We start from the raw sequence: 14,414 nt of genomic DNA, 5'->3' as shown, positions 1-14,414 counted from the left end.
GTTGTCACCCTGATTATTTAACTTCTATGCAGAGTACATCATGAGAAACGCTGGACTGGAAGAAACACAAACTGGAATCAAGATTGCAAGGAGAAATATCAATCACCTCAGATATGCAGATGACACCACCCTTATGGCAGAAAGTGAAGAGAAACTCAAAAGCCTCTTGATGTAAGTGAAAGTGGAGAGTGAAAATGTTGGCTTAAAACTCAACATTCAGAAAATGAAGATGATGGCATCTGGTCCCACCGCTTCTTGGGAAATAGATGGGGAAACAGTGGAAACAGTGTCAGACTTTATTTTTCTGGGCTCCAAAATCACTGCAGATGGTGACTGCAGCCATGAAATTAAAAGACGCTTACTCCTTGGAAGGAAAGTTATGACCAACCTAGACAGCATACTAAAAAGCAGAGACATTACCAACAAAGGTCCATTTAGTCAAGGCTATGGTTTTTCCTGTGGTCATGTATGGATGTGAGAGTTGGACTGTGAAGAAGGCTGAGTGCCGAAGAATTGATGCTTTTGAACTGTGGTGTTGGAAAAGACTCTTAAGAGTCCCTCGGACTGCAAGGAGATCCAACCAGTCCATTCTGAAGGAGATCAGCCCTGGGATTTCTTTGGAAGGAATGATGCTAAAGCTGAAACTCCAGTACTTTGGCCACCTCATGTGAAGTGTTGACTCATTGGAAAAGACTCTGATGCTGGGAGGGATTAGGGGCAGGAGGAGAAGGGGACGACAGAGGATGAGATGGCTGGATGGCATCATTGACTCGATGGACGTAAGTCTCAGTGAACTCCGGGAGTTGGTGATGGACAGGGAGGCCTGGCGTGCTGCAATTCATGTGGTCGCAAAGAGTTGGACACGACTGAGCAACTGATCTCATCTGACAAATTAGTTAAAACACTTTGCACATCAGCTTACATGCTAATTTTCAAGTTTTTCCCTGTTATTGCAGATAGAAAATACTTTGTGCCAGCTTAACAGTTTTAAGTGACAAATTACTTGTATTAATATATATATCCTCACAGAACTAAAACACTAAAAATTATATGCTGATGTCCAGTATTGCTACTTTCAAAAGTAATGACTAATCCGTTTGCTGGTATTTGTGGATATAAGGGAAACAAGAGATTTAAGGAAGTTCGTTATCACTGAGCAGGCCACGCTTCTCAAATTTCTCTTACTGAATCTAGGCTTCCAGGGACCTAAGGAAGCTTTCTGGATAAAGAAACCAGTGCTGCTCCATCCCAAAGAAGAGTGATTTACTGAGGTGAGGGTTCATTCCGGGGAACCCAGGTGTTGCTGATTCGTGGCAGCAAGGAGCCTCGCCTTGCCTGTAGAAAGCAGTGGTATCAGTGTCGGTGTCAGACTTCACCTTGGCCTGAGGTGAGTGCTGCTCCCAGAACAGCTGCCCCAGTTCTCTCCATGTGACCTGAGATGTTGGTGACTCCAGCTCCAAGAAGTGGCCTGTGAATCAGAGGGTAAAACCAGAAGGTGAGGTAGGGCCTGTTTTATGTGATTTTCCTATCTCTGTGCCATGCTCAGGGGGACTGGGGTCAGTGACAAGAGGTACTTAGGATTCGAGGGGACTGGTATGCAGAGGGTGGGGAAAACTGAGACGATAAAGCCCCTCGATTGAGTATATTATAGGACTCAAATGCCTTCAGAGGTCAGGGGTCCAGGCAGGTAACTCAAATGACTAGAGAAGGCCATTTTGGAGCAGCTGTTTTGCCATTTAAGAATATAGGCACAGCAAGGCCAGTTCTTTAAGTTTTCTGAGAAGCTAGGCTTTCATTTTTTTTAAATGTGAAATCTATTTGTTTTTAAATATTTGCAACTAAGTTAGAATTTTCTGTTTTGTTTTGTTTTACCTTGTTATGTGGCATGCAGGACCTTAGTTTCCTAACCAGGGATGCATCTGTGCCCTATGCTGTTGGAAGCACAGGGTCCTAGTTGCTGGACCCCAAGTTAGAATTTTAGAGTATTGTGAGGTCAAAGAAAATAATTTAACAGGCCTAATTGTTCACCAGTTTGCAGGCTTTGATATAGGGCAACTATTTGGGACTTTGGAGGGAAAGGACCTGCCACATTCCCTCTGATAGATGGATTTCATTGGTCTGGGATGAGTCCCAAGCATCAGATTACCCTAATGTGAAGTTGAGGTTGAGCCCTACTCATTTAATAGGTGGCATGGGGAGGTGGGAGGGGGGTTCGGGATTGGGAGCACGTGTACACCTGTGGCGGATACATGATGTATGGCAAAACCAATACAATATTGTAAAGTAATTAGCCTCTAATTAAAATACATAAATTTAAATTAAAAAAAAATAGGTGGCATGAAGTGATGGAATTCCAGGTGCTGCAAGGCTGTATCAACAAGGCTTCCCTGGCTGCCTTTTCTCCTGCATTCTCTTACGCGACTTCACCAACAGAGCCATAACTTCAATAATTCCCTCTACCTATGTTTCTCCAACTTAAATTGTACATAAGAATCACTCAGGAGCTTATTAAAATTACTAAACACACTGCAGGAGATTCTGATTCAGTTGGTGGGTTCTGGAATTTGCTCTTAACACCCACATTAGTTTACTGTAACACAGATGGTCTGGAGACCACACTTTAGAAACACTGACTCATAATGGATACTGTTGGCTGGCACATCTGTTATTTCAGTCTGGGTTTCTTGCCTAAGTTATAGGTCTGCATACACAACTGCCTGCTGGAAATCTCCATCGTCTTTACCTGGATATCTCAAGCTTATTGTCTGAATCCAAATGTATTATTTTTCTAAAGCTTGCATGCAGATTTATTTTTTTATTTCACTAAAGTGCATCATCATCAACATAGTTGCCCAAGCTAGAAATCTGCATTTGTACCTTTGGTGGGTAGGGACTAGCATTCAGGATGCAAGGGTTTATATTTGGTGGGCAACAGCATGCCCACCAATCAGCTGCTTTCCTATCCAGCTCTTTGCCATGTCTGCTCAACTATCCTCCTGTGGCTTTCTAAGTGTAACCTAGTTCTTCTGGGACAAACCAATAATAATAACTTTATTTATTGAGGTTTACTCTGTGCCAAGCACTATTCTAAGTGTTTCATATGTATTAACCCAATCTTTTCTTGAAGCCACTGAATTCTGTGTCTAGTTTTTGGCAGCTCCATAACTCCATGAGGCTAAATCTGCTCCCCATCTAACCGGTTGCCAACTGGGACCTCTGCTTCAAAATAGATATTGTCATCTTCCTCCCACAATCATACCACCCACCTAACTACAGATCCCAGGATCTAGGATCCCTGCTAGGGATCCCCCTAGGATCTAGGATTCCAGGGATATTGATGACTGCCTGAATTGAAATAATTTTTAACTATGGTGTAGTAAATCAGGTTGCCACCTCCTCTAAAACAGTGCAGTGCTAGAGTCGGGAGGGCATTCAGAGATTGTCTAGTGTAATTTCCTTATATTACCGACTTGGAAACTGAGGCTTAGGAGTATATAGTGGCTTTCTAAGGGTAAGAAGGATGTAGGAGAGCTGGAGATCAAACCCCAGGTTTCTGTTTCTGTGTCAAATGCTAGAAGGCAAGTTCCCATCATTCTAGGGGAGTTACATGATACAGAGGAGTTTTGCTGTGTATTTTCTGTTTCTGCCTACATGTAGAAAAGTGCCTGGAACAGTGCAGTGATTGCAAATATGTACACCACAGATGTATCGATCTGTGCTAGGTTGGCCACACAGAAAACACCTTTGACATGAAGAACTGTTGCTATGTTGCAGGAACATTATGTTTAATGTAGTATGTGGATTACTTAGCACCTCTAGCAAAAATGCAATGAAGGAAATAGACAGAAGGTTGTGGCAGCAAGGACCTACCTTAAGTATTCTGCACAAATATCCCTCAAGAGAAATCTGCCCTGGCCACCCTTTCCAAAATTTCCATATCTTTCTCTATGCTCTGATTCTTCCCGTTTTTCTTTTTTTTTTCCATTGAAGTGTAGTGGACTTACAATATTGTATCAGTTTCTGATGTACAGCACTGTGATTCAGTATGTGTACGGATTATACTCCATTAAAAGTTATTACCAAGATAATGGCTATAATTCCCTGTGCTATGCAGTATCTTCTTGTTGCTTATCTATTTTATATATAGTAGTTTGTATCTCTTAATCCCATGCCCCTAATTTGGCCCTCCCACTTCTACCTACTTTTCTTAATCGCATTTCTCACGGCCTGAAGTTTTACCATTATGCCTTTTGTGTTAACCACCTATACACTCACTGAAACAAGCTATATGAGAGCATAAGCTTTGTTTTTTTTTTAACCACCACATCAAGAGAAGTATCTGACACAGTAGAATTTCCTGAAAATGATGGTTTTACATTTTGGAATGGAAACTTAAATAACATTCAGCACTTTGGCATTTAGAGGCATAATATACCTCTCCAAATAGAAGCAAAAAAGACCCAGGGGTGTACAATGCTGAAGTCATAATGTGAGAGATTGGATAACATTATTCAGAGGGATATTTACAAAAAACATTTTATCATTGAGTAAATGACTTCTCCCATGTATTTTTATCCTATATTGGAGGAATAACCCAGTACTGCAAGTAAAACCATGATATTTGGACAGGGGATACTTGCTTATTTGTGAATATAATTATAATAGGTTGAATTCCTCCAAAATTCAGATTTACTTGGTAACTCAGAAGTGATTATATTTGAAACTAAGGTATTTATAGTTGTAATTAGTGAAATCATGCTGGATTTGGGGCAGGTCCTAAATCCAATGACTGTATCTGATTTATTTATATGTTAAAAAGCTTTTCGTCTTATATTGGAGTATAGCTCATTAACAATGTTGTAATAGTTTCAGGTGAATAGCAAAGGGTCTCAGCTATATATATATATATATATACACACACACATGTATGCATTCTCCCCCAAACCCTCCTCCCATCCGGGCTGCCACATAACATTGAGTAGAGTTTCATGTGCTATTCAGTAGGACCCCATTGGTTATCCATTTCATGGAAAACATATATACACGTTGATCCCCTATCTCTCCCCCCGGCAACCATAAATTCATTCTCCAACCCTGTGAGTCTGTATCTGTTTTGTAAATAAGTTCATTTTATATCATTTCTTTTTAGATTTCACTTATAAAGATCCAATGACTGTATCTTTATAAGAGAAAAGAGAGGAAGATTTGGACACAAAGACACAGGAGAGAAGAGGCCATGAAGATGGAGGCAGAGATCGGAGTAATAGAGCTGACCAGCTGAGGGACACCAGGAACCACTAGAAGTTTCAGGTAAGGAAACATTCTCTCCTAGAGTCTTTGGAGAGAGAAGACCCTGAAGTCAAGATGGCACCTTGACTTCAGAGTTCTGGGCCCTAGAACTATGAGAAAGTAAGTATCTGTTGTTTTAAACCACCGTTTGTAGTAATTTGTCACAGCAGCCTAAGAAACAAATACAATGAAGACAGGAGGTAATTTGCTTACTTGTAGATAAAAGGATGTAGATTGTACCATATAAATTAGTCTACAATATTTAGAAGTTAAGTATCATAATACCTAATTGACTAAGTGAAGATAATGCTTTCTGTGAGACTTATCCTTTTTAAAAAGTTAATTACTTTTATTGAAATATAGTTGATTTACAATATTATATTAGTTTAATGTGCACAGCATAGTGATTCAGTATTTTTGCAGATTATACTCCATTTAGGTTATTACAAGATAATGATTATAATTCCCTGTGCTATAAAATATGTCCTTGTTGCTTATGTTTTATGTGTAGTAGTTTGTATGTTAACCTCATACTCCTAATTTGTCCTTTCTCCTCCCCTCTTCTCTTTGGTAACCAGAAGTTTGTCTTCCATGTCTGTGAGTCTGTTTCCATTTTGCATATACATTTATTTGTACTTTTTAATCCACACATATTATATCATACGGTTTTTGTCTTTCCCTGTCCAACCTATTTCCCTGAGTATAGTATTATCTTAAAGTCTAACCTCATAAGGCTTCAGCATTCTCTTCTACAGTGTACAGGCCCATGTAAGGGATGTGCGTGCTCAGTTGCTCAGTGGTGTCCACCTCTTTGCAACCATATGGATATAGCCCACCAGACTCCTCTGTTCGTGGGATTTTTCCAGGCAAGAATATTGGAATGGGTTGCCATTTCCTACTCCAGGGGATCTTCCTGACCCAGTGATGGAACCTACATCTCCATCCACATTGCTGCAAATGGCATAATTTCATTCTTTTTATGGCTAAAATCCCATTGTGTATGCATATCATATATTCTTATCCATGTGAATTTTAGGATTGTTTATTATAGTCTATGAAAGATGTCATGGATATTTTGATAGGGATTGCATTAAATTTGTGGATTGCTTTGGGAAATATGGCCATTTTAGCAATATTAATTCTTCCAATCCAATAGCATAGGTTATCTTCCATTTTGTATATCATTGTCAATATCCTTCATCAGTGTTTTATCATTTTCAGAGTATAGAGCTTTCACCTCCTTGGTTTATTCCTAGATATTTTATTCTTTTTGATGTGATTTTTAAAATAAATTAAAAAAATTTTTTCTCATTCTGATATTACATTATTGGTATACAGGAATTCGGGCTTCCCAGGTGACGCTAGCGGTAAAGAACCCAGATGCCAATGCAGGAGACATAAGAGACATGAGTTCAATCCCTGGGTTGAGAAGATTCCCCTGGAGAGGGAAATGGCAACCCACTCCACTATTTCTGCCTGAGAAATCCTATGGACAGAGGAACATGGTGGGCTACAGTCCAAATGGTCGCAATGAGTCAGACATGACTGAAGTGACTGAGCACATACACACATACAGAAATTCAACAGATTACTATATATTAATCTTGTATCCTGCAACCTTACTGAATTCATTTACTCTAATAGTTTCTGGGTGGAGATTTTAGGGTTCTCTATATGGAATATTATGTCATCCTTAAATAGTGACACTTTTACCTGTCATTGTTTGCACAGACCTATCTTTTTAATGATATCCTAAAACTTGGAGGAGTGGGCCAGGCAGGCCTCTGGGCTGAGCAGCTATGATGGAAGAGAGGACCTAGGCACTGAAAAAAAGGCTTGCAAAGCCCCTCCTTATTTTTCCAAAAGTTGAGACAGTCGAGGGTTGGGGGATGTCTCCCCTTAACCCTTAAAGGAGGCAGGGAGAACAGCCCTTCTAGTCTATGGGCAGAGTTAAGCTACTGTTTTTCATTTCATGGCTACATTCTGTATTTACTTCAAATACAGAAGTAAATCATTTTCATTTCTTAATTTTAAAAATTCCTGCTGCTAATTATTTCTCTTATCTTTTGTTTTACTCTCCCATATCCTATCTTCCTGCCCTGAGGCTCTTAGTGCTAAAATAACTGGAACTGAAAAGTCCTTTTTCAACAAACTGGCTTTCCCTACTTCTTCAAAGATATTATTCACTATCCCATACAATCTTTTCCTGTGAATGGGCCATACCATTCCTGATTCTTCAGCTTCTTCTCCATATCCCTTCTTCCCACTGTCTCTCCTCCTGGTCTTTTCTCTCTTTCTCCCCTGCTTCAGTGTGTACTGACTGCAAACCTTATGAGTAATGAGCATCGTTTCTGTGTTTTCCCCTTTGCCTGGCATTTCTTCTTTCTCCCTTTTCTGCTTATCTAAATTCTCTTTATCCTTCAGTGTTTGCTTCAAACATCTTCTTCCATCTGGTGTGATACAGCAATTCATAAGGATGGCTTTTTTCTCTATTTCAAATTTGTATAGACCTTATGGTCAAGTTGAATGCATTTGGCCTTCATCACATGTCACCTTTCATTAGTATTTATGGTGATTTTAATCCATCTCTTGTCTGCTTATTTACATGATGAGTTTCCTGTGGAGACAGACATGCTGTGTTTATCTTTGAAACCTCAGCACCTTGCAGTGCTTTAATGGACTAGTTGCTTTGGATAGATTTATAGATTGGGTGGTGTATTTGGTACTTTACGTGAAATCAAGAGAGTTTTTTTCCTCATTTTTTTTCTCTTTCGTGTTTTTTTAAATTATGATAACACATTTACAGGAGACTTGGAAAATACAGAACATAGTCACATATATTCCACTATATGTTACGATTATTTTTAAGTAGATAAATTAAGATTTTTAGTTGGAATTTCAATATCAAACTCTCAAAAATTAACAGAATGAATATTTGGAAAATTAGAAGGATATAGTAGATCTGGAAAACACTATGAACCAATTCGACATAGTTAAGATTTATACAATTTTCACACAAGAGTAGGATACAAATTCTGTTCAAGTTCCCACAGACTGTAAACCAGGAGACATTGGAACATCTCTAGGGACATAAAACAAGGTACAAAAATTTCATGCTCTAAAGGTATTGAAATCAAACAGAAACTGTTCTCTTATCACTGTGGAATTATGTTAGAAATCAATATCAAAAGATATCTGAAAATAACCCACATATTTTCAAGTACAATGTGACACTTACCAAGAGAGATCTTTGAGTTAACTATTGAAAGCCTCAATAAAGTTAGAAGGCTGAAAAAACACAGAGGGTGATTGCAGGGAAGAAAGCATTTAAATGAGAAATTAGTATCAAAATGAGAAATTAATATCAAGGATACTTAAAAAAAATGTATTTGGAAATTAAATATCCACTCTAAAATGATAGGTGTATCTAGAAGCTATAACAAGGAAAATTAGAAAATATTTTAACAGAATAAAAAAGAAAAGAGAATTTATCAGAATTTGTTGCATGCAGCTGAAGCTGCTAATCAAGAGTTTCGAAGTCCCTCAAATCTAGCCTCTCCCCCTTGGGCTGTCTATGAAACCTGTCTAAGTGGATCTACTGGAAACAGTCTGAAGAAGAAAAAAAAAAAAAAGCCATTTGTTTTAGGAGAAATGAAGCAGGAAGAAAATGAAAGTCAACTCAAAACTTCCCAAAGGCAAATTTGCCATTTAAAACCAGCAGTCACATTCCTGTGGATGAAGTCATCCCCAACCTCAGTCAAGTGCTGCTTCCTGGAAGTGAAGGGCTGGTTAATTCTTAGGGCCTCTGTATATGTAAGAGTGGGTGTGAGGCAGAGGGGAGAGATCCAGAAGAGGCAGTAAAAAGAACTAAAGTGGGTGGGCAGTGAAACAATTGACCCTCTCTGTCATCGTACAAAAAATGGCCCTTTGAAGGAACTGCTGCATTTATTCAGATTCTTCAGGATGGGCATGAGACAGGGCAAATGCTGGCCACTAAGCAGGTGACAGATCTACTCTTCCTATGACTGCTAGTCTACGCTTTGTTTGCATGACTCTTGTTTTAAAACCTGTACAGAAAAATCCCTCTGCCAAGCCCTTTATAGGCTAAAGTGGGGGCTAGGTGAATCAGTCATTTGGTAAAAGAAACTCCATGGAAATATAAGCAGGGCAGGGAGGAGATAAATAATTATGATAATAAGAAGATCATTTATGGAGAACTTAATATGAACCAGGCCAAATGTTAAAAGTGTAAGACACATTAGTTAATCCCTCTAACAGCCTATAAGGCAAGTACTACTAATGTATAGAGACGTTCAGTAATTGGCTTAATATCACATTGCCACTATCTGGGCAGAACCAGGATCCCACAGCAAAGGCTCTAATGGTCCAAGCAGTAGACATGTGATGATCATCTTTCCCCAAGCAAAATTCAGGACATGCGGGCTAACTAAAATATATCAGAGTATGCTGCATGCTGGAATAGACATTCACAGTTAGGATTGCTGAGAAGAATCCTGGCAATAGAGTCACTGGCCTTTAAATACCAGAAGAAAATTATGGATCAGCTTCAAACTTCTATTCTTGCCTCTTTGGCAACAAGGAAATTGTGCTGTTTATGTTTGGAGTGTGCAATTAATATCATTCTGACTGACCTATTGGAAGTTAAAAATAGTTTTGCTTGGAGTTCATCAAATCATTGATGAAAGGGTTTCCTGGTACACTTGGTATGGATTACAGAGGCTTCCTCCTGTAGTTTCCTTTTGGTTTCAAAGGTCCATTTAGAGAGGATCATTTGGTGTGATAAAAAGTTTTCACCAAATTTCGAAATGTGTACTGAGCTTGTCTTTTTCTTTTTTTTTTTTCAAATGGAGTATAGCTCTATTATTAGTCTAATGGGATGAGGTAAGCAGTAAAACATAATCTCATGCGGTTACGTCTAATTTCTGCACTCGGTTGGATTTTACAAAGACGTTGTATGTAAACAAGACACATTTTAAGCCTATCGGCAGGGTTGACTCTGCTTGAGGAGGTGGAGTAGGCAGATGATTGGAGAGTTTTCATTTGAGAGTTTCCTACTCCCACTATTTCTATCATTGCCCAGATGTTGTCTGAAACTGGAGTCAGTTTGCTGCCTATAAAAAAAGAAATGGAGTCGTTTGGTTAAAATATGGATGGGCTAATGGGAGATACATAGCCCTGCCATCTTGGCTTCTTTCTGGGGCTTGTGTCTATACCATTTTCAAACACTGCTGGCCAACACTAGAGAAATGATTAATTTCTATGAGTAAGCAATCATCATTTGTGTACTGGACCAATAAACTTTGACCTGAAAGAAGGTTTTCATAGCACAATAAAGTTTGATGGGAAGGAAGAATGGCCTTTATTGAGCACCCATTATGTAACTGGTATTGTATAGGTGTCTTATACATATTAAGGCATTTAAAACTCCCAGTAGGTCTGTGTGGTAGGTAGCAACTGGGATGGAAAGAGACTAGAGAAAAAGGATAACAGTAACCTAATGATGAAGAAAAGAAGCAATAGGGATTCTTACTGTAATTTTATAGTAGCAATTTGCTCAGGGTGTGGCTAGGGGTGTAGTAGAACCAGATTCAACACCAATAGTCCCTATTCCAGATCTCTAACTGTAAAAACCCATATCCCTTTTGAGGTACACAGGAGGAAGTATAAGATGAGAGACTGAAATGTGGGCTGATGAGATCTGTTGACTGGTTTCTGATCCTTACTCCACCACTTGGACTAGTCATGAGATCCTGTATGAACTGCTCAGTCTCTTTGAGTCTCTTTCCTCAAAGGTAAACTTGGAAGTGAAACTAACAGCAGCTATCTATCTCACAGGCCTGTTGCAGAGATTTTAACATTTTAATACATGAAATGGGTGTGGTGCACAATAAGCCTTCAATAAATCAGGCTTTTATTGTTGCATGTTATTGTGAGAAAGATCAAATGTAGAGGCTATTGCCCTGTCTGGTTGTTAGGGCTGAACTGGAGATCCTGGATGGGTAAGACCCTTGTAGGCAGATCCTTTACAATCTGAGCCACCAGGTAAGATCCTGGCTTACCAAAGCAAAGGACACACGCCTCTTGATCAGTGGTAAAAAGGGAACATTGTTATTGAAGAAAATCCTGCTCATTTCAATATTTTGCCTTGAACTGGTTCTGGAGAACTGTATTCTTTAAAACTTGAGACCTCTCAGTTAAGAACAACTAGTAAGTATTGGTTAAGCTTATTCTTAAAATTATTATTAAAGGAAGCCAGACCATATGTTAAGAAGATAGGGATCTAAAGGTAGGGTAACAGCACCATGTAAAGAGGCCAGACATTTCAGTTCCGATTAACTGAAGTTCATTCTAGGAGACACCTGTGTAATTTAACCAGTCATAGAGTGGAGCAAGTTCTCTCTTTCAAGTAATCTGAAGAGAAGTTGCTCAATGATTTTCACCCCATTCTCCTTTGAAATACAACGAGTTGTACACACTATCTTTCAGGGATAGGAAAAATGCCTTTTGTTTTCATTTGGCTTGTTTTTTGGGGGTGGGGTAGTTAATAAGCCACAGGCCTCAGTATTATGCTGCACAGTTCTTGAAGTTTTAAGATTTTCCAGTTTTAATTGATTGAAGACTTCTTGCTCTAAATGAAGATGTAAAGAAAATATAACACATGGTGAAGATAAGGAGAAAAGGGAACTCTATTACACCATGGGTGGGAATGTAAATCAGTGCAGCTACTATAGTAAACAGTTCCTCAAAAAAAAAACACACACACCAAAAAAACCTAAAAAGAAAATTAACATATGACCCATTAATCCCACTCCTGGGTATGTATCTGAAGAAAGCAAAAACATGGATTCAAAAGTTACATATACCCTAGTGTTCATGTGCATGCTTAGTCGCTCAGTCATGTCAGACTCTTTACAATCCCATGGACTGCAGCCCGCCAGGCTCCTCTGTCCTTGGGGATGCTCCAGGCAAGAATCCTGGAGTGAGTTGCCATGCCCTCCTCCAGGGGATCTTCCCAACCCAGGGATCGAACCGAGGTCTCCCACACTGCAGGCAGATCCTTTACAATCTGAGCCACCAGGGAAACCCAATGTTCATAGCAGCATTATTTACGATAGCCAAGATATATATGGAAGCAACCTAAGTGTCCATCAACAGATAAAGAAGATGTGGTATATATTTACAACAGTAAACTACTCAGCTATTAAAAGAAAAAAAAAAAAAAAACTTCTGCCATTTGCAACAGCGTGGGTGGACCTAGAAGGCTATTATGCTTAGTGAAATAAGTCAAACAAAAACAAATATTGTATGTTGTCACCCCTACATGGAGTGGAATCTAAAAAATAAAGCAAACGGATGAATGTAACAATGCCTCAAAGATATAGAGAAAAAACTAGTGATTACCAGTGGGGAGAGGGGTGGAGGGAAGGGCAACACTGGGTAGGAAATTAAGACGTATAAACTAGTATGTTTATACCTTATAAAATAAATAAGCTAAAATATATATTGTACAGCACAGGGAAATATAGCCCTTAGTTTATAACAACTTTAAATAGAGTATAATCTTTAAAAATATTGAATCACTATGCTGCACATCTGAAACTAATGTAATATTATAAATCAACTGTAGTTAAAATATAGGACTTTCCTGCTGGTACAGTGGCATATATATATATATATGTATATATAGCATATGGTGTGTGTGCTCAGTTGTTCAGTCATGTCTGACTCTTTGCAGCCCCATGTACTGTAACCAACCAACCTCCTCTGTCCATGGAATTTCCCAGGTGAGAATATTGGAGTGGGTTGTCATTTCCTACTTCAGGGGATCTTCCTTCCCCAGGGATTGAACCCGTATTTCTGTGTCTCCTGCATTGGCAGGAGGATTCTTTACCTCGTTGCCACCTGGGAAGCACCAGATACAGCATATGGAGCTCATGTTAATTAGTTACATGGTTTAACAAGTTTTTTTTTTTTAAATATAAAAGGATGGTAGACTCGAATGGTTAAACTGTGGAATTAATCTGCTATTTATTGAGCCATTACCATAACTCAGTATGTTCAGTATTGAGGATGCAATGGTAAGATATAGTCTCTGCCCTCAAAAGCATTTATAGCTTAATGGGGGAGGAAAAGACGTAAAAAAGTACAGCACATGTAAAAATGTCACAGTAAAATGTACAAAGTGCAAGCATAGGAAACAGCTATTCCTGGGGAAACTTGTGAAAGCTTCACTATGCTGAAAGTTCAATATGATGATCACAAACTGATTACAATGGGGGTTTATGTGTTCATTCTTAGAAGCAGAACACATGTCAAACAGTGAGAAGTATGGTAGTGGACGCCCAGTGAACCCTGTGTACGCTAGCTACACTGCAGGACTTGGGAATGGCTCTCTCTATCCCATTTCAAAATCTGCTGACATCTCAGCTCTCCCTCTTGCTGCCCAATCAATTCCTGAATCATGCTGATAGTCCAGGAGAGAGGCTATTCTCCTCCCAAGTTTGCTACTGGAAGTAGCTATGCTGCTGCTGCTGCTAAGTTGCTTCAGTCGTGCCTGACCCTGTGCGACCCGATAGACGGCAGCCCACCAGGTTCTGTCGTCCCTGGGATTCTCCAGGGAAGAACACTGGAGTGGGTTGCCATTTCCTTCTCCAATGCATGAAAGTGAAAAGTGAAAGTGAAGTCGCTGAGTCTTGTGGGACCCTTAGCGACCCCATGGACTGTAGCCTACCAGGCTCCTCCTTCCATGGGATTTTCCAGGCAAGAGTACTGGAGTGGGTTGCCGTTGCCTTCTCTGGGAAGTAGCTATAAATTGTCCCATTTTCCATTTGACTAGACAAACTAGTGATCACTTCCATTAGCATAGAATATCAGTATCCCTGACAGCAGCTTTTAATACATTATAAGCAACCTGTAAACGGAGGTAGCAATTGTTATTGAGTAGGGAGAGAAACAAAGGCCACACGTACATACAGTAGGAAAGAAGAAAGGAACCGGTCAAATGTGGTAAGGGGGTCTTCCTCCTGCATGCTGCAAGTGAAACATTTAAGCACCACAGAATGTTAGTTTTCTGAGCTTCAGGCTGCAAAAACGTTAAAAATTGT

The 14,414-nt window shown here is 39.4% G+C and overlaps 1 protein-coding gene across 1 annotated transcript in view; it reads left to right on the top strand.

The window, feature by feature from the left end:
- The first annotated feature begins 847 nt into the window (after nt 1-847).
- Nucleotides 848-14,414, top strand: part of TMEM117 (transmembrane protein 117) — a 619,460-nt gene continuing 605,893 nt past the window's right edge. The window contains exons 1-2 of the mRNA XM_010860739.1: nt 848-1,495; nt 5,150-5,310. The gene's annotated coding sequence lies outside the window, so the exon portion shown is untranslated. The remainder of the gene's footprint in view (nt 1,496-5,149; nt 5,311-14,414) is intronic.

Source organism: Bison bison, unplaced genomic scaffold (assembly GCF_000754665.1).
Source record: "Bison bison bison isolate TAMUID 2011002044 unplaced genomic scaffold, Bison_UMD1.0 scf7180017864470, whole genome shotgun sequence".
Classification (NCBI taxonomy): Eukaryota; Metazoa; Chordata; class Mammalia; order Artiodactyla; family Bovidae; genus Bison; species Bison bison.
The sequence above is the reverse complement of the archived record's forward strand: the minus strand, read 5'-3'. Positions and strand labels throughout refer to the sequence as shown.